An 18,767-nucleotide genomic window follows, 5' to 3' on the forward strand; every position below is an offset into this window, starting at 1 on the left:
ATAATGCTAAGGTGCATGCAAGGTCTGAAAAGGGAGCCTTTTAGTTAAAAATCATTTATAAAAATCTTGAGAGGTGACAGCCAATGAGGCCAGAAGGTCTAATAGGAACTGTAAGCAGCTGTTAAGGACACAAGCACATGACTCTTTTTATTTTGTGTTTTAATAAAAATGGCTGGCTGAAAAACATCCTGAAGAGTCAGCCACCCACATTCTTCATCCAAAGAATCAAAGATTCCCAGCTCACAGACTTTAAGATGTAATTACAGTACAGAGAGGTTTGGAAGAGCTGAAAAGTCACCATAGCAACCTTCTGGCAAAAATCTTTGCACATCCAAAGAAAAGCAAAATTCCTTTTTATCTGAGCAGCCCCAGTGAGTCTGAACGTGTTTGTGCTCATGGCCATTTTCTCTTCATTTCACTGTACTCTTTAATTACCAAGCTTTTTTTCTGCCCTGAGTCTTAAGTGTCCTTTTCTACAACATCGTAGGAAATTTTCAGCCAGAAAGCTTAAGGTTTTGCCTGTGATTTAACATTAAAAGAGGGTGCCTTCACTTGGCATTCAAGGCCTTCTGCAACAATCTCTAGCAAGGTCAATAAACCACTCATGCAGGGTATTTTAAAAAGCTAAACTAAACTAGAGAGAGGAAAACAGGGTAAGACAGAGGAAGCAGAGAAAGGCATTCTCAATAATTGCTCTGGTGTTGCAGTAAAAGCTCCTTCCATACCATGATGCCATAGTACTAGTTTGACAGGTACAAAAAATAGATGACTTTTAAAACACCCGCACTTGCAAAGCCCAGTTCAGTCCCATGCTTGATGAAAGCCAGAAACAGACTCTCCATAGAAGAGGATATGGGAATTGCTTGAAACTATGCAGTGTGGATTTGAAGAAACATACTGTGCATTCCTAGAAATTGCTTTGCCCAAGCAGGAACAGGGCAAAACCTCCTGGCTGAGGTGGATGAATGGGTGCTGAGGTGTGCGGGAGAAGAGGAGGGTGCTGGGCAGCAGCTGCTGGGCTGCGAGTGGGTCTGTGCTGGTGCTGGTGCATGGGGAGAAGTGTGGAGTTTGAAGGTACTCATACAGGGGTAGCCAAGAGGAGGAGACAGATAGGTCAGGAAAAAGGTGAAGACAGATGAATAGATAGATTATTTAAGAGAGGGGAAGAGAGACATTTCAGTCCTGTTTAGAAACTAGTTTGTCTGTCTTGATGAGCAGGACATCTGCAGTGTTAGGCAGCCTTGTGAGGTTCAAGCTCTTTCCAGTTTCTCTTGTGTCCCTACCAGATTCGATTAGGAGCTGAACTGCTGGAGCTGCTGCCAAAACATTCAGGGTTGCACATGCTCCTGCAGGAGACAGGAGCAAGCCCTCCAGGCTCTGTGCAAACCATTTCCTTCCTCCAGAACCAACTTGCAAAATTCAGGATTTAGCTTCCAGAGAGCCAAAGTGACTGTCACCCAGCACCATCCTTTCATGGTGCTTCTTGCTCCTTGGTCTCAGTACACTAAGTCTTTCTCAGCAGCTGGCAGTATTTAGTATTTTTAGAATGAGGCAATGATTGATTAATGTAGCTGCAGGAGGGAAGAAAGATACAGGATGATCTCTCCGTTACACAATTATCCACTACAAACAGAGGCTAGAGAGCTGTTGTGGGAAAATTAAAACTAATGTTCATTACGGCAGTCACTTCTGAAACAGGAACAAGGAGAGCAGTTCAGCTGTTTCTTTCTAATTTATGTTTTATAATGCTAACTGTTCTGGACTTTGCTCTGGACAAAACTTAATATAGCCCTATGACGTACCACAGGCTGCAAACATAATGATTTGTTTCTTAAGCATTATTGCAAAAGCCAACAAATCATTGCAGGAGTAATAAAGGAGAAGGTTAAGAGGAGAGATTTGTTGTCACAGCAGGTTTTCCAATAGCTAAAGAGTGAGACCTCAGAATGGAAATCCCCTGCTCTTAATTACCTGACCCACTGAAAACATCACTGTATCCCACCTTATTTTCTCTTTGTCCCCAGGATGTGTTTCGCTATCTGACGGAAGAACAGTGTGGAGCACATAGCAAAAACCTACCTCAACTTCCATGCTACCCAGAGAGGTGAGTTTTTAAGCAGCACCTTTTAGTGACAATCGGATTTTTAGAAGTAGGTATGAATCACCTGACATATATAAGAATTCCTGTTTAGATAAGACAGCAAATGGAAAATTGGATGAAGTTTCCTAACTTTTTAATAAATTTTGTGAAGTGCAGTTTTAAAAGGAAATGGTAAAAGTCTCTATTAGCTCTTATTTTTATACTTTTCTTAATCCAGTGGGGTCCTAGACCCAGATATGCTCATGCATTTGATTCTTGGTCAAGTGAGTAGTGAAAGCCACCTCAGGGGAGTGTGCAGGACACCAGGAGTCTTGGGAATCTAGGCTGTTTGTCCACTCTCGTGCTTTGATTTAATTATAGTTATCTTTAAAGCAATTTAGTAAAACTGAAGCACAGAACTGGATGAACTTGCAATTTAGAGTGGCATATTCAGATTTTCCTTTAAGTATTGAGAGTATGTTTATACCCCAGAATTATCTGTTCTCCAATTAAGTGTATGGCCCCAGAGCTTAATTAAGCTGATAAAGGTTTGTATGTAGACAAAGCCCAACAGTAAGAGAAAATAATTTGTGTTGTCTGTTAGCTGTGGGATTGAGGCAGTCCTGCTTCTTTATGTGTTTCTTGCCCTTCTGTTGCCCTCGGGTCTTCCGTCCTGTAGGGTCTATGGCATAAAACAGCAGGGGAGCACATTAGGCTTTATCTCCTCAGTAGGGTTTTCTCTTTCTGGCTACTTGTTTTTCCCACATTTGTAGGAGTGTCACTGCTTCAGAAATTGACTCTTTTTGACAAAGTTGGTTGAAATTGGCCGACAGGCTTGAAGTTTGGTGACAGATAAACATACACAATATGATGACATAAACCTCATCTCTTTCAGAGACAACACCAAAAACCACTCAAAAAGATTGTGTATGTTTTACCTTTGAATGGACTGGTGATCTAGTGACTCAGCTTGGTCACAGGGAATGAGGACTTTTGGGTTCTTGTGCTGTGAATGCTGTTTCAGTAATCTCTGCATTGTTTTTTCCAAAGTGAACGGAAGGTATCTATTCCTCCCCTGGCAAATAATCAGTTTAAATTTCTTAGCTGAGTGTGTGGTAAATGGGTGACTGTCATTCTCTCTCTCTCTCTTTTTCTTTTTTCTTTTTTTAGAACATGCCTAGAGAATGAAGAGGTCCATGTGGGGTCCAGGACAACACTCTCCTGACAAAGCTCTTTTCATCTTGATGGCTGCTGCTGGCCTTTTCCTCCTTGCAGGTACAGTAATGCCCCATCAGGAATAACCTCAGCGATGGTGCTGTCAGGTGCCCCTGGCAACCAGTAGGCAGCTCTGGGCATACCCTGCAGCCCAGAGGGTATCTGCCAGTTTCCTGGTTTATGCATGCATAGTACATCTAGGAGGCCATTCTCCTCCTGCCCTGCCACGGTGTGGATATTCCTCTTACTCTGGACCTTGCTTTTCTCACTGCAACTAATGCTGGGCTCCTTGTGAATTTGCACCCTTGAAAATATGTTGGCCTTCAGTCCTACAGATCTGGGCACGGTGTACACTCTCCTCTGGGATGCTGGTTAAGTCTGGTACACAGACGGGTCAGCACAAATGAGAAAAGAAGGAGTAAAATGTCAGGTTTCTGTTACATCACAACTGTTGTGCAGGTTTGGAGATAAAAAGCCTCTGGGTTTTTCATTACTCATTTATTTCCTTCGGGGTGTCTCTCTGCAGTTCTGTATAATTTTTTTTCTAATTTTGTTTTGTTCACTGTAAAACATGAATAGTGCATTTATTTGCTTCATGGTGTTTTGGGAAAAGCACTAAGCTACTGGAAAAAACAGTTTCCCAGCAACAATTGAGGTGCTGAATCAACTGCAGTAGGTTGTTACATGAACACACCCAGCACCCTTTCCCTCCACCCTCAATGCTGGCAGAACAATAATTAGTACTGTGTTGTTTTATGGTATTTCTTTCTTTTGACTTCTCCTTGAGCAATTCAGGGCATAAGAATAATCCATATTTCTAAAATGCATCCTATTGCGCTGGGGTCACTTCAGCATACGATACAGTAGTGGAAGAAATCATCTTCTCTTTCCAAGTAAAACCATAATAAGAAGACTATATTCATGTCTGGATCTTGCAAATTTACCCACTGTCTTTCAGGTTTGACTAGGGCTTCCTGATGTACCTCTTACAAGTCACTGGAAAACCTCAGCCCTGAAAGGGTGTTTTATCAGCTTGTCTTTGCCAGCGTGCAATTGTGATCTGGTCATTTATGGGATGGGTGCTGGTTCTGCTAGCCCCTGCGGATTCCCCTCTTTCAGAAAAACCCCTAAAACTGGCTTCTTACCCCTTCCGGGCCCTGGAAGCCCTGGAAAGCACAGTCTAAGACAGCTGCTGCATTTTATTGTGTTGTAATGAATTATTCAGTACTTGAGCTGGAAATGAGTACCTACACCCTCTTCTGTATGAGGGTCCCCTAAAATGAGTCCCCTAAAACTCTACCACAGATCCCTTCCTGTAGCCCTGGCACTGGCAAAATGCCTTGTGACTTAATTTGCAAAGCTTTGTTCCCAGTAAAGCAGAGGCTGGTGTGGTGGTGGAGGGGGGGTTAAACATTCCATCCAAAAGTTTCTACTCTGCTGTTCTGTGTGTTCCCATACACTTCCACTCAAGGTGAAAATAATTACTTTGGGTGCAAATCAAGTAGCCAAGCACTGGTCCCAGTGGCATTGCAGTGGCAGAAGTGTAACAGAAATATTCTGTTTAAGCTGTGAGTGCACAGAGTTACAGTAGGACAGCAATATCACAGATTCACAGAATCGGTAAGGTTGGAAAGGACCTCTGGAGATCATCCAGTCCAACCCCCCTGCTCTAGCAGGGTTACCTAAAGTATGTTAGGGTTGCATCCAGGCGGGCTTTGAATATCTCCGGAGAAGGAGACTCCACAACCTCTCTGGGCAACCTGTTCCAGTGCTCTGTCACTCTCACAGTGGAGAAATTCCCCCTCACGGTCAGGTGGAACTTCCTGTGCTTCAGTTTCTGCCCATTGCCTCTTGTCCTGTCACATGGGACAACTGAAAAGAGTTCAGCCCCATCCCCTTGACTACCTACCTTCAGATACTTATACACATTGATAAGATCCCCCCCCCAGCTCTTGCAGCCGTTCCTCATATCACCTATAGAGAATTAGAATATCGCCTATAGAGAATTAGACTCCGTAGGTGGATTGTTTCCTAGTTGCCACTGATTTGAAGTATATGAAATAGATGGGAAAAGTATCTGATACTTTTGCAGTCCATGACATGCATAACCTTTATTAGAAGTGCAAATAGTCACTGGAGACTTATAGGTCAGGTTGGACTTGAGGGATTTATAATGTCTAAATTGCATGGCTGGCAATCAGTTTTTGGAATAACTTACTTCATTTGAGGAAAATGCTGTAAAAACAGCCCCAAGATATGGTTATAAAGGACTCAACATAATGACAGTTCTTATCTAGAAGAAATATATCCCGAATTAGAGAAGCACATGCAAATATATGACCTTAATGGAAAGATAAAAATGCAAATCTCCTGTACAGGAGCAGCCTGGGTTATGCTTTGAGTCTGACCAAATCTCACCATTCTAATAGTGCATGTGGGTCCATCCCACCCCAGATGGAAAGATTTTGCAGGGGGTGGAAGGAATGAGCAGAAGGCTTGGCTCCTGCCTTTGGTTGGGAGACATGAGGAGATGGAAAACAGTGGGTGTGCTGCTGTCAGAACATGTTGCCTCTGGACTGGTTCTGTTGTGCGGCTTTGTGCAGATTCACAAAGATTCATGCCTAGTGAAAGGACTTTGTTATGGCTGCCTGTGACTGCTGTGGGATTCTCTGGGCATGTCACCATGGTGAATTGAGAGGACCAGAATGGAGATATGTGTCTTAGCATTATATGAGGCTGCCTCCTGGCCACATGTACAGCAGACACTTAATGTGGAGTGCCATACCCAGAGAAGCAGAGTGAAAGACCCTACTCTGAGCTCCCTGGTGCATCTGCCAGACTGCTCCAGGAATCCAGGTTAGCTGATTTACAGCCATGGCAGCTACTGCTCTGCTACTCTGCAATCAGAGTTGTATTGCTAAAGTTGCAGTGTGGCCACACGTGGGCAAGTTACTCACTGCGAGTGCAGGTCTGCGGTTAGTGTTACTCAGCGAGGTTCTGGCCCCTATCAGCAAAACCTGTGTGGGTAAAGATACAGTGAGATGATTAAAAAAAAAGAAGAAAAAAAGATGCCTAAAAAAGTTCTCCAGAGCACTGAGAAAGTGATAGTCCTTATGATATTTATTATCAGCAGAAACTTTGACCTATACACTGAAGCTAAAGGTGGGGGTGTTATGTCACCCAGGAGCCAAACCTGCAAACAGCTCTTTGAGTGAGCTGAACCTTTGCAGTCATCATCCAAAGTGATATTGAGCCATGCAGACTCCAAACCTGAATTCTGTAAGGTTTCCCATTTGGCAGGTCCAAGTTTTCCTTTGCACAAAGAAACTTATCTGGTCTTTAATGGTAGTGTGGGAGATCTCAGCACTAAACTGCAAAGGCAGCAGAAGCTAGAAATAGAAGAAACTTTAATTTTCTTTAGTCATCTTGTGATATTATTGAAAAGAGTAATCTGAAAAATAAGCTATTCTCTCATGATAGGTATATTTTAGTTATTCACAGCCACTACTGTGATACAAAAGTACCTGAATTAGGTCATATTGCAACTTTCTTTTTGAAGAGTGACACTTTATTTCCCTTCCTCACTCCTTTTCCTAATATTTTTTTCTTACAGAAACACATTACTTGCAGGGAGAAAGACTGGATTTCCTAGGAAGGAATGATAAGTATGTGTCTCTGGCCAATTACAGCATCCCTCGGCTATGTCAGTTCACTGTATGCATTGATCTAAACCGGACCACCAATTCAAGTTCTTGGGCAGCATTTTCCTATGACACCAACAACGCCTCCACTGACATAAATGACATAGAGCTTGGACTCTCTGGAGAAAACAAGCAGCTGAGACTGTATCTTTTCGGGACCCAAAGAGACATTGAGATTGATTTAGCCATTTTTGTCTGGTATAGTGTGTGCTGTCTTTGGGACACCAGAACACAACTGCTGCAGATCTACTGTAATGGTAACCTACTGTATAACGAAACCATTGAGCATGCTGAGTGCCTGAAACCTAATGGAAGCCTGGTGCTAGGGCATCTGCATAAAAATCAAGATGGCCTTATAGTACGGGTAAGCAACGGCTTCATTGGCAGCTTGTACTATTTTCAAATGTGGGACTACATCATGGATCAGGAAGAGTTACTGGAGTGTGCCATGGGCAATACTGTTAGCTGGAAGGAAGAGTACTGGGATTTTAGCAGCATAGTTCCAGTCGCTGACCGTTCCCTGCGCTGTGGTGAGTCTCTGAAATGTTTTCTCCCCTTGGGACTTCTATGTCTGGGAATTGCTTGTCCAGAGAATGGGGGACCCTCCGCTGCTCAAGCAGGGACTGTCTAATAGTCAGAGTCCTCACTACTGTGTGTGGAAACCTGCCCCGCGCAGGACTGTAGCCATATACTGACATTGCCTGCTCACTCTGTATGGGCTCTCCTTGAAGCAACTGCAGAGGTTATAGATGGGGGAAAGCTGGCAGAGCCAGGCTCTGGCAATTCCTGTTGCCACCAAAATCCCTTGGAGGCTGCTGGCCTCCTAGGATAAGCCTTCCTTGGAGGATTTGGATATACCTTCTACTGGCTGTAAACCCTGCTGAGGAACTAACCTACTGCTCAACTGGCCTGGCACTGAGGCGGGTAAAATTCCTTGTCCAGTGTGTTTAACAACATTTAACTACTGCCATTAGTTAAATGAGAGTAATCACTTTTCCACAGGACTCCTGTCTATTCTGTGTCCTGGATGGACAGTGCTTCATTGAAAGCACTGTTAGCAGTGTCTTGTGTTATCTCATCATTCAAGCCTCAGTCTATACATACTACATGGTATTCAAACTTTGCTGTGAGCCCTGAGATTGTAATTTACTTAAGTACTGCAGTGTGTCATTAAGTTTAGGGGCTTTATAACAACAGGGAATGAACCTTTACTAGTGCTCTGTAAGATGATGGTGTGTTGCTGCCCCCATTTTGCACAGGCAAAGCAGAGGTATAGTCAGCAGTAATTGCTCGTTTTTGGTGTTCAGTTTGAGAATCCAAGCAGCTTCCATCAGACAGCACTTCTCTGTCAAGAAGTGCCTTCTGTTGGGGCAGCACCTGCTGACTTCAGCTCACTTTGTAGTGCGTTTTCATATCTCCTGCTCTGGGTTTCATCAAACTGGGGCCCAAGGAAATTAGAAGAGCAAGACGAAATAAATGGTTGCTTCCGAAACATTTGCTGCAAGGGATTTCCCCCGCCTCTCTCATTTACCCTCCCCTCGCTCTGCAGCAAAGACAACAGGCACTAGAAACAATTGCTGTATATCACAACCTTCCCATCTGTCTCTTGGCTCCTTGACCCATTGCATTTATCCAGGCAGTCCTGTTTTTGTCCTGCCTGCTGCCTGAGCCATTTCCCTCCTCATGTCACGGACTGGGAAGGGTGGTCATGATCTGATGAGCAGGAAGAGGGGAGGCTCAGTCCATTTCCCTTTTCCAATTAACACTGCTGCTGCCTTTGCCTTTGTGCCTGTTCACACTGTGGGAAAGGTATGTGCTTGATTTGGCAAGGAGCTGTGAGCTTAGTCATGTTCACTGATGGAAACTTCAGGGAGTTTAGCACCTAAAATCAAAACCTCCACTCAGCGTTCTTGTACTTTGATTTTTCAACAAAGATCACTTGGATGAATTCGAGATTATTAGTGAAATAAATCAAATCACTGCCTCTAAGGTAAGGACTCTAAGGTTCAGAAGTACGCAAAAGCTAGATCTGTCAAAAAAAAAAAAAAAAAAAAAAGACACACCAGAGAGGCTTTAAATATTTAAATGTGGATAAGTACTTTTTTCCCCTTCTAAAATGGTCCCCTGGAACAGGTGACTTGCTCTAGTTACAATTTTCCAATACAGCCTGAATTGGACATTCAGTCTGGAAAATGTTGGTCCAAATATTTGAAGGTTATCAGCAAGGGGAAACAGCAGCTTGTCTCAGAAGTAGGGTAGTGGGCAGTGAGGGTAGTCTTGCTCTTGGTGCTGGGGACCTCTGGGTGGATGTTCCATGCTGGGGAAAGTGTTGTGGAGTTTGACTTTCCCAAGAACCATTAGTAGGATGACTGTTATGAAGTCCTAGTTACAGGCATGTTCATAAAATATAATCATGTTTGAGAACCTGTCATGTGCTGTATCTTGGCAAGACCTTTCTTTCCACTATAAATCTACTGCCTACTTTAATTAACTGAAATTTATGAGCTAGATATGGAGATGTACATGGAGATACAGATGAAAAACTAAATACAGATAGGATTGATGGTATAAATATCTGTGAGTGGTATAAACATAGTGAGATGTCTGTCCTATTTGTCAGGGGAAGCTGTACTTGGCATTCATTTATATTCATTGTGCATATGCGGTCATAGACAGGGAAAATGTCTGAAGCATACATACAAAAATAATTGTGCAGAAGTGTTGCTACATAAAGAAATGTCATGTTGCAGTGCCATTTTGATGCTAATGACATAACTGAGATTGTCACTTATGCCCTCTGATAATTACTGGCTTCAGGTATGTTTGGTTCCTGTTTATATATGTTGTTTACATACCTCGGTACTGCTTTAGTTTGTAGTGCTTGTTTCACCCTAACAATAGAGAGTTTAGGCAACTGTGCAGGGAAGCTGTGCAGCGTTTTATGTTTTGGAAATTCTATGTTAATTTTGAAAAATGAGAGCTCATTTAGGTACAGGGGATGATTTTTTTTCATACGAATATAGCAGCAAGCAGCTTTAAAAAGGTGTGTTGACTTTTTATGAGTCATTATGATAGCAATTGTACTCACTGTGCTTGATAGGATGAGTAAAGTTATTGTTTTGCTTTTTCCTTAAAGCTCTTACTTTTCCAGTTTAACTGGGCTTTTGCTAAAAGTGTAAAAGGAGAAGTGTGTGTTCTTATCCTCTCAGTGAGTCACAGTTTCATCTTCTCCTCCCCTCATCTTGCCCACACACTCATTTCTGATTTTCTTCTTAATTTTAAATAATCTTAGAGAGGGAATGTAAAATATCTGGAGATGACTTAAAAACATAAAATTCATTTATTGCCATTCTATTATTAGTTGTTCTATTTTCTCCTGTTCTTCTGTTGGAAATCATGCAAATTTGCAGAATGCCAAATAAACCATCTATTAAATTATCATATCAAAACCCATTGCTAGGCCTTTTAGAATGTCAGTGGTACAGTATTTTTCTAGCTTCAGATCTCATCTGTCATCACTCTTTAGCCTACATTTCTTGAATGGAATTACATGCATGTTAATTAAAGCAAATGAAGTTACAGGATGCAGGTGGCTAGTCCCACACCTGCTTGCTGGTAATGATCCTTGATATATGAGAATAAACAGATTTTTTTTTCCCTTCAGGTGATAATGAGAAAGAGCAAAAGAAAGAGATTAGAATCTGTGAAGCTGTAATTATGCTTGATTTGTCAGGAGATAAAAACCACAGTGTGAGTTACAATCCTAATTAGAATAGGGTTGGTTTTTGTTTGTCCATTTCTGTTTTTTTTTTTTTCTAGCAGATTTCTCTGATTCATCCTGCTTGACACTGGGTGATATCACACATCACCCCCAAGGCAGCGCTTTTTGAAACATTACGCTGTTAACAATGAGAACAGGACGGAGCCCATAATCACCCGGCTATGTGCAGGCTCCTCCTGTTTGGAGAAAATCTGCAGCACTGATAATCAAGAGAACAAGTTAAACCCTCGGTTTACAAACGCTTTGGCCTATGACTTGATAAATCTTAGCCTAAAATCACATCTGTGTTTCTACAAAGAAAGAAAAAAAATGTTGTGATAGTAGGGCACGTCTGCACGGCACTTGCCCTTCTGTGTTCTCTCCATGCTTCCTGTATGACAGCAGCCACCAGAGGTGGCCTAAGGTAAGTGAACGCTCACACTCCCTAACGTGAAGGACTCATGCATCTCCTGATTTCTCGTTGGTTGTGTCCTTCCTGCTCCCACGCTGCCTGTTGCTGTCCTTCTCTTGTTTGACCCTGCATTCTTAGAGGTACACGGGAAACTTGTATTGATGCAGTGAGCTGAAGAGACTGGGGGCAGCTGGTTATGAAATAAGTGCTAGGTTCTTGGATCAGCCCATTGCTGTTTAGAGAAGGGTCTTACACTTAAAAATCACTAGTGAACTTTAAAAATACTGGTTATGTTGGAGACCAAACAACACCTCCCGTGGAAGGTCATTTACCACCAATATGGTTACCATGACAGACTCAAGGTAAAATTCCACACTAAATTATGCTGCCAACCTTAACTTGAAATCATCCAGTGATTTCGGTTTTGGCATTATTATTAGTGAAACTGGTGGAATTACTTCGGATTTACACAACTGAAGATAACAGCAGAATTTGGCTTATCCCTGTGAGGTTTTATAGGCCAGTGGACTCCAGAAGAAACTTACTTACTATCAGTCTGAAACCAGGGAGTAATTATTTGTAATTATCAGTTAGTGATAATACTGGAAAAAAAATGGGTTCCCCCTAGAAGGTTAGTCTGGGGAGTTTAAAAAACATCTCTGGGGAGGCTGAAATGTCGTGTTCTCCCCAGCACTGGGGGAGAGGTGCAGTGTGTGTGTGTGTTGTGAGGAAGGAGAGGGTCTGGTTTGCATGGGTGCTGGAGGAAGAAGCTTCCTGTAGCTTCATCTATTTGTGTTGTTTTGAGGAACTGTTTTGGGGAAGAGTTTTGCTTTTAATTTGGTGGGCATTTCTGGCTTCCTGGCCTCTGCATATTATATCCATGTGTATGCCAAATGATGTTAGTGGTTGTCAGTGGGAGGTTTGTATACTGACTGTCTGGGTCTGTCTTGCAGCTAGATGCTTGAAGCCTGCGGCTTGTTTCCAAATAAAGAATCAGCAAATAACCATTATGTCAGGTCATGTTTCTGACCTATTGCAGGCAACTGTTTTGAAATGGCAATGTGACAGCTTGCTCCTGGAGTTGCTACATTTTAGTAAAGAGAAGAGTGAAGCAGAGTAAGCTAGTCCTCTTATTTGCAACAGTTCAGTGCTATGTCCGAAGCAAAAGGCCTGAGTAAAGTGAAGAACTACCCAAACTATAACTTAAGATTCATCAAGCATCATGGGGAAAAAAACTGCTTGCTATTTTTACGGCTTTGTGGACATCCTGGGAGAAAGGGGGACTGTGCTAGCAGAACACTACACAAGCACAGGAGATCCCTCTGACACCTCACAGGCACAAGAGTGTCAACTTACTAGCATACTGTGCTGGACAGTTTGGTCTTTGGAACAGCCTTTCCCAATTCTCAACCCACTGTCTGACTGTCTGCTGGTGGGTAGGGGCAGGGTGTCCTGGCTCAGCTCGCTGCCAGTTCTGAATGTGTTGCCTGTGCTGCTGACTGTACTGGTGCTGAAATTGTGCTGTTATCCAGATCACAATGACAGCAAAACAGACTGGCACCTCTGAGGAGCATATGGAGGCTGAGGAAGTAGACTGAAAGGTCTGAGATTAGTCTGCAGCAGCCAACCTTGGAGACACTACTTGGGACTGGAGTTCAGACAGCTTTCTTGTTCACTTACTTGTTCGTGAAGTAATAACTTGGAAATTGCTCTGGTTCAACTTTATACAGAGTGCACAGCTTGTGACTTAATGCAGCTGGTAAAATTGCCTGTTCATCCAGGAAGCAGAAAGATTGTGTATCATAGTGTGCCTGTTCAGAAGGGTCTTTTGACTTCAGGTGTCCTTTCTGCTTCACAGAGTAATTTGAAGCTATTTAGGATAAAAATAGGAGACTATTGCTTCAAATTGTTAACAGATACTGTTTTTGTTCTTGTCTATAGATGTGCTGCCATTGATTTGAATGGGTCAGAGATGAGCCATTATATTTTCAGCATGGGTAATTCCTCTTACCTTGAACTACAGTAGAGAAAACCAGGTTTTATGAAGTATGGCAATATACCCTACTTAGTTCTGACCATACTCCTTATTCACAGACATTTGGCTTTGTGTGTAGAAAATGCATTTTTCACGTGTTAAATTTATTTCTCTTAGGCAGAGCTAGATTGTCAAGTCTCTGACATTCATATGAGTGAAGAGAAACAAAAATTACCAGCATAGCAAGGAAACTGTACCTCAAGAGCAAAATGTTGTGATCATGCTCTTCTTTCATCACTGAGGCCTGTAATATTATACAGTGATTCGGTTCATTGCAATTTTCTGTAGTACATGTGAGCAAACATCACCCATTTTGTCCCTGTCTGCCTGATGATGTGGCAGATTGCATGTGAAATGCAAAAATCATATCTGGCTTGACAAGGTGATTCGTTTCAAGGAAAATTAGCTAAGAACGAATTCTCAGAATTCTTTACTTGGCAAATGACAGGAAGGATGGCTGGACATTTATAATGCGAATCCTTATGCCAGGTTATCATTAAACTGAAGACCATGAATAGCAATGTGCATTTCACAATTATTACTGCCTGTTAACCCGTTAGCATTATGTGTCTGACAAATGCTTTTTCCTGAAAACTGGCAAAGATTACACAAGCAAGGGTTGTGGTGGTGGGGGGACAGATAACAGCTCTTCGCCATGAGCAACATGAAAAGACACTGTTGCATAGACTCTGATGTTCCCTGTGACCTACACTCCACAAATTCTGTTTTCTCGCTTGTTTGACTCTAGTTATCTCTGGAGAAATCCATAAAACTCGTGCACAGTTTGTTCCCCTCCTCTTGCCTTCACTCTGCAGAAGTCCTTGCAGCAAGAACTGTTTTTTGTAACCATGACCTTTGCTGAAGGATTGTCTTGCTCATGTGAACTACGTTTTTGCTTACATTTTTTGCCACTGTTGATTCTTAGGCCTTTTAATATTCTTTTCAGCAGGCTCTGAAGCACTGTCAACAACTGCTCCTATGCTGCCTCCATTATCTCCGACAGGTAATACCAATGTTCCACGTAAGTGCCTTTCTAGAAGAGACTGCTTTAAATGCTGACATGATCATCACTGACACTGACTGATGCCATACCCATGAAAGTTTAAGGCTCAGTCACATGCTTAAGCTATTACTGCTTAGCAAGCTATTGTATGTCAGCAGGTCCTCCTATCTGTCCCTATGCATTCTTAGTACACAATAAAAACAAAGTCAGTGCACCCGCTACTATTAACCATAGTTCAGCAGATACACCTTTGTTTGTTAAGCTGTGATAACTTGACCATGTGTTTGGGCCATTAGACTCTTTAAATTTCCATATATTTTAGTTGCATTTTAAAAGCCTTACAGTCTTGTATATGAGGAAAAGGAAAAACAGAAACATTGATGCTGTGTGTGTACAGTGCTACAAACAGAGTAATGTGGTGGTCATTTGGGTTGTTTGCCTTGAACCAGTAGGTGTTACAGATGGTTGCAAGACTTCCAGGTAACTTTTTGCCTTCAAATGAATCTTCTGTATCCTTGAATGGAAAGTGACAAGAGTGTATGCCACAAGACCCAGAAAAATTCTCAAAATCCATCACCCTTAGAGGATGTGAATCTCATTCAGCAGGGATTATTCCAACATTATATCAATATAATTTCTTTTAAAGCAGTTGAATTATACAGAGTGAGGACTGGACTGATGCAGTCCCAGAAGAGCAATTAGATCAGAATTAGTATATCAGATTAAAGAAGTATTAATAAGATACTCAGCAAAACAACTATATTGGTTTTGGCCAAATGAGATGAACTGTACACCTGTGAACAGTAGACATATGGTAGAGAAAACAGCAATGGTTTCCTGTGATTCTTGAAAAGCGGGATGTAAGCACTCAATATTCTTCAAGAGACCAAATGTTAGTCAGAATTTGTTTGCTCTGTTAAGATTTGTTTAGTTACTCAGGCCTGTTCCTGCAAGCTGTAACTACTCTCTGGAGCTGATTGCAGCGTGTCAAGGTGCTCAGTTCCAAGCAGGATGAAAAGGCAGAGCGCTTGCTGACAGCTGAGCTATAGCTGCATTTGAACATTGTTAGAAGTACAGCAAGGTGTATTTCAATGTGTTGAGTTTTGACAGTTTGCACTGGAAACTGAATTACTGGAGAACATGCCTTCCCTCTCCCTGTGCCCCCCTGTGGATGTGACAACATCTGATTTCTGTGAGATTATGGCTGGGCAGTCTGAGCATGAGCATGAGTGCTCCAGCCAGCCCAGGGACCCAGTCCAGTCCAGTCCTCCCCTCTGCTCTCTGCCATGTGCCAGACAGAGCTAGTCAGGGCACCACAAACTTGGTGTGTGCAAGGCTGCAGAGGAAGAGAGTTCACACAACTACACAGTGGCTGTGTGAGCCACAAGCTTCCTGCCGAGCAGGAGAAGGGAGATATGTGAAGCTGATGTTCAGTGTGAACTGAACTGAGGCAAAAAAGTGATAAGTCCTGTCCCAAATACTGGTATCCTGAGGAGTTTAAGCCTCCTTTCCCAAGGAGCTGGCAGCCCCTGGTGCTTGCAAAAAGCCCAAGTGTTGTCACGTGCAGCGCTTGGAGGTCTCCGGGGGAACAGGTCTTCCTTGGTAATAATCTAGAGTTAAACACTTCAAGTGTAGGGTTGCCCAAAGAGCCCCAGTGGCTATGGGAATGGGAAACACAACTGTGGCTAACCTGAGGGGTGATAAGAAGGGAAGGGGTGCAAGTAGCCTTCTGTGCAAACTTCAGGATGCATCTCCCTTACGTTCTCTTACTACAGTTAGCTTCTATAACATCGGCATGAACTTTTCTCTTTTCTACGAAACTGAGAGAACTCCTGACTACTATGATGCAAGGAGGCTTGTTCAAAGCTGGGTGAGTTTCTTTTCTCATTCTCATTTATTTCTGAAAAGTACCAGATGATGAAGATGGCTGGTATAAAATGTAAGCTTATAGGACGACACAGAAATAGGTGACCATGTAATAATACCATGGCATTTCATAATTATGTTACTCAGCACATTTTTAACAAGATAAAATTGAAATCATTAGGAAGGGGAAAGTTTAGACACTTGCAAATATTTCTAGCCTTTTTCTTTGGGATTTAGAATTTTGATGGCAATTTCAAATTTACAAGCAGCTCCTGTTAATAAATCAATACACCAAGTTAATAAAAATATCACTGTTTTCTTTCCAGTTTAATATCATATTTTCTGGAGATGAATTTGTCATGACAAATTTTAACGTCAGGTAAGCCACTGGCTGTACTGTGGTATTTCCTGAACACTGTCCTTTGAGAGATATTGCAGTCAGGTTCCATATCCTCATTTCTCAAATGACCAGTCCAATGACAATGGTGCAAACCAAACCCCCAGATCTATACAAATGTGATCATTTGGAATATCTCTTGGGTTCATTTCACTTCAAAATATGTAACCTGCCGGATACAAGACAAGTACATGCTGCCGCCAAACTGTGAACTAATCTCTGCCCCTAGAACTTGGCTGATACAGATAAGTTCGGGATGATGAAGGTGAAAACCTTTGCCACTTCTGTGTGAGCAAGGAGTCATGTAGGCTGATGTATTCTGATATGGCATCCCAGCCATTCAGAAAGCGCATCAGTTTTTGTTTGCTGGAGAGGGAAAGTAAAGCAGAGCAATTGCACCTGCAATGTCCACGTTAATACCGCTGAACACCTATTTCAACCATTGCACGTGAATGCAGAGGAAGTTAGGGGTCACCTGCGCTCACAGAGTGAAGGTCATAGATCCCTGTCGGCTGTCTAGTTTGTCTAAGTAAGTAAACAGTGGCTCTTATCATGACCAAATCTAAGGAAAGAATATTGTAGTCCCAAATCCTTTTTCAGAAACAATAGTATTTTGCACAAAACTCCCATGTTGTACCTTTCAGCCGAACCCACTGATTTATCTGATCTGAAAGGGATATTTAGCAATTGTTAGACTGATGAAAGTACCATTTGTACAGACTTTGAGAGACAGTTTTATCATTTTTTTTTGCATATTTTGACTTCCTACTCTCTTCTCTGACTTGCTAGTTACTGCTTGCTTTACAAATGACAACAATACAATAAAGTATTCTACTATTTACATGAAGTGAATCAGATTCTGGAAACTTTAAGAGGAGGAGTAGAATGGGAAAAGATTAACTAAAAATGGATTCACTCTTGAATCTTCAGCCCCCCTATTAAAATTATTACGCTTAAGTATATCCAAGGAGTTAACAGATGAAACATTTTTTAAAGTGTGGTGAAGTGTAGCTCACATGAAGAATAGGAAACATCATACAGACAATTCATACGCTGATACAGTCTTTTATTGTTGAATAATTGATCTTTTAATGTAAGATGTTGTAGGGAGGTGAGGTACACTTAGAATAGGCTTTCAGAGCTACTTTGCACCCCTCTTGCCTCTGCTGGGAGGATGGGACTAGCTGGACTGTATCAGAATATCATGGTCCTGTGGCAAGGGGAGCAGGATGAGAGTTGTAACGCCACTGACTTGGATCCACAGATCAGTTACAGCACTTGTTCTTGGAGACTTCTGTATATGTATGTGTTGAATTAAAGATGACTTTGTTGCAAGGTCTGCCCCATTATAGTCTACTTTGTTTTTCTTGCAGGGGTAATTCTGCACAAAGGACTGTCCGTAAGAGGGCTTGTGTATGTAATTTATTATTTTCCAATTTTAAAACTTACTTTTTCTTATCTTTGCATAGAGGATACGGTAGTTGCATGCTGCAAGACAAGAACTCTGAGGTGGTGTAGTTCTGAGTCATTTTATGATCAAGGAATGAAACTAAGTTTGACAGTAGCCAAATTGACTGGCTGGTCTGGTAACTTGAGGAGAAAGGCTGATTCTCATACCAAGTTAACTCATAAATTCATTCAAAGTGTCTGGAGAGAGCCCTTTAGATCTCATGCTCCTGGCTTTTGGTTTTCATTTGAAAGCGAATACTTTGTGTGCTTAGAGAGGAGTTGTTGGGAGTGTGTGTGTGTGTGTGTGTGTTGGGGGGGTGGTGGACAAATCAGATCTGTAGCCAGGTTCCTTAGATATGTTGTTTGGAGGTGCAAGCAGAAGACCAGAGAACAGAGCAGCTTAGCTGTCCAGCATTGCTGATTTATTTGCCTGCCAAAGACTAAGGCTGACAGAGGCCCATCAGCTGCAAGTGTTTCACAAACAAAGCTGTGCAAGTTACTGATTTTTCAGTTTGGTATCTTAATTGGAAAGCACATGCCCACACAAGGAAAAGCATCCCTTCACACAACAGTCCCCTAGCTGACCTTTGGTGTCTATCATACTGAATGACAATATTCTGAGGTACTAGTGGGAGGGTTTCTCCTTACTATAGAAAAATTATTTTTCATTAGATATGCCATGTTCTACTTGACTGAACAGTGATTTTTTTTAAGGTACTCAAGTAAAGCAAAGGAAAAGAGGGAAGAGATTTATTGTTGCAGTAAAATACTGCTTTTAGCTGATATTTTTTGGTTAGAGCACTCAGCTATGTGAGAGACTGGAGTTTAGTTCCTGCCTGGATGTACTTT

This window comes from Rhea pennata, chromosome 11 (assembly GCF_028389875.1).
Source record: "Rhea pennata isolate bPtePen1 chromosome 11, bPtePen1.pri, whole genome shotgun sequence".
Taxonomy (NCBI): domain Eukaryota; kingdom Metazoa; phylum Chordata; class Aves; order Rheiformes; family Rheidae; genus Rhea; species Rhea pennata.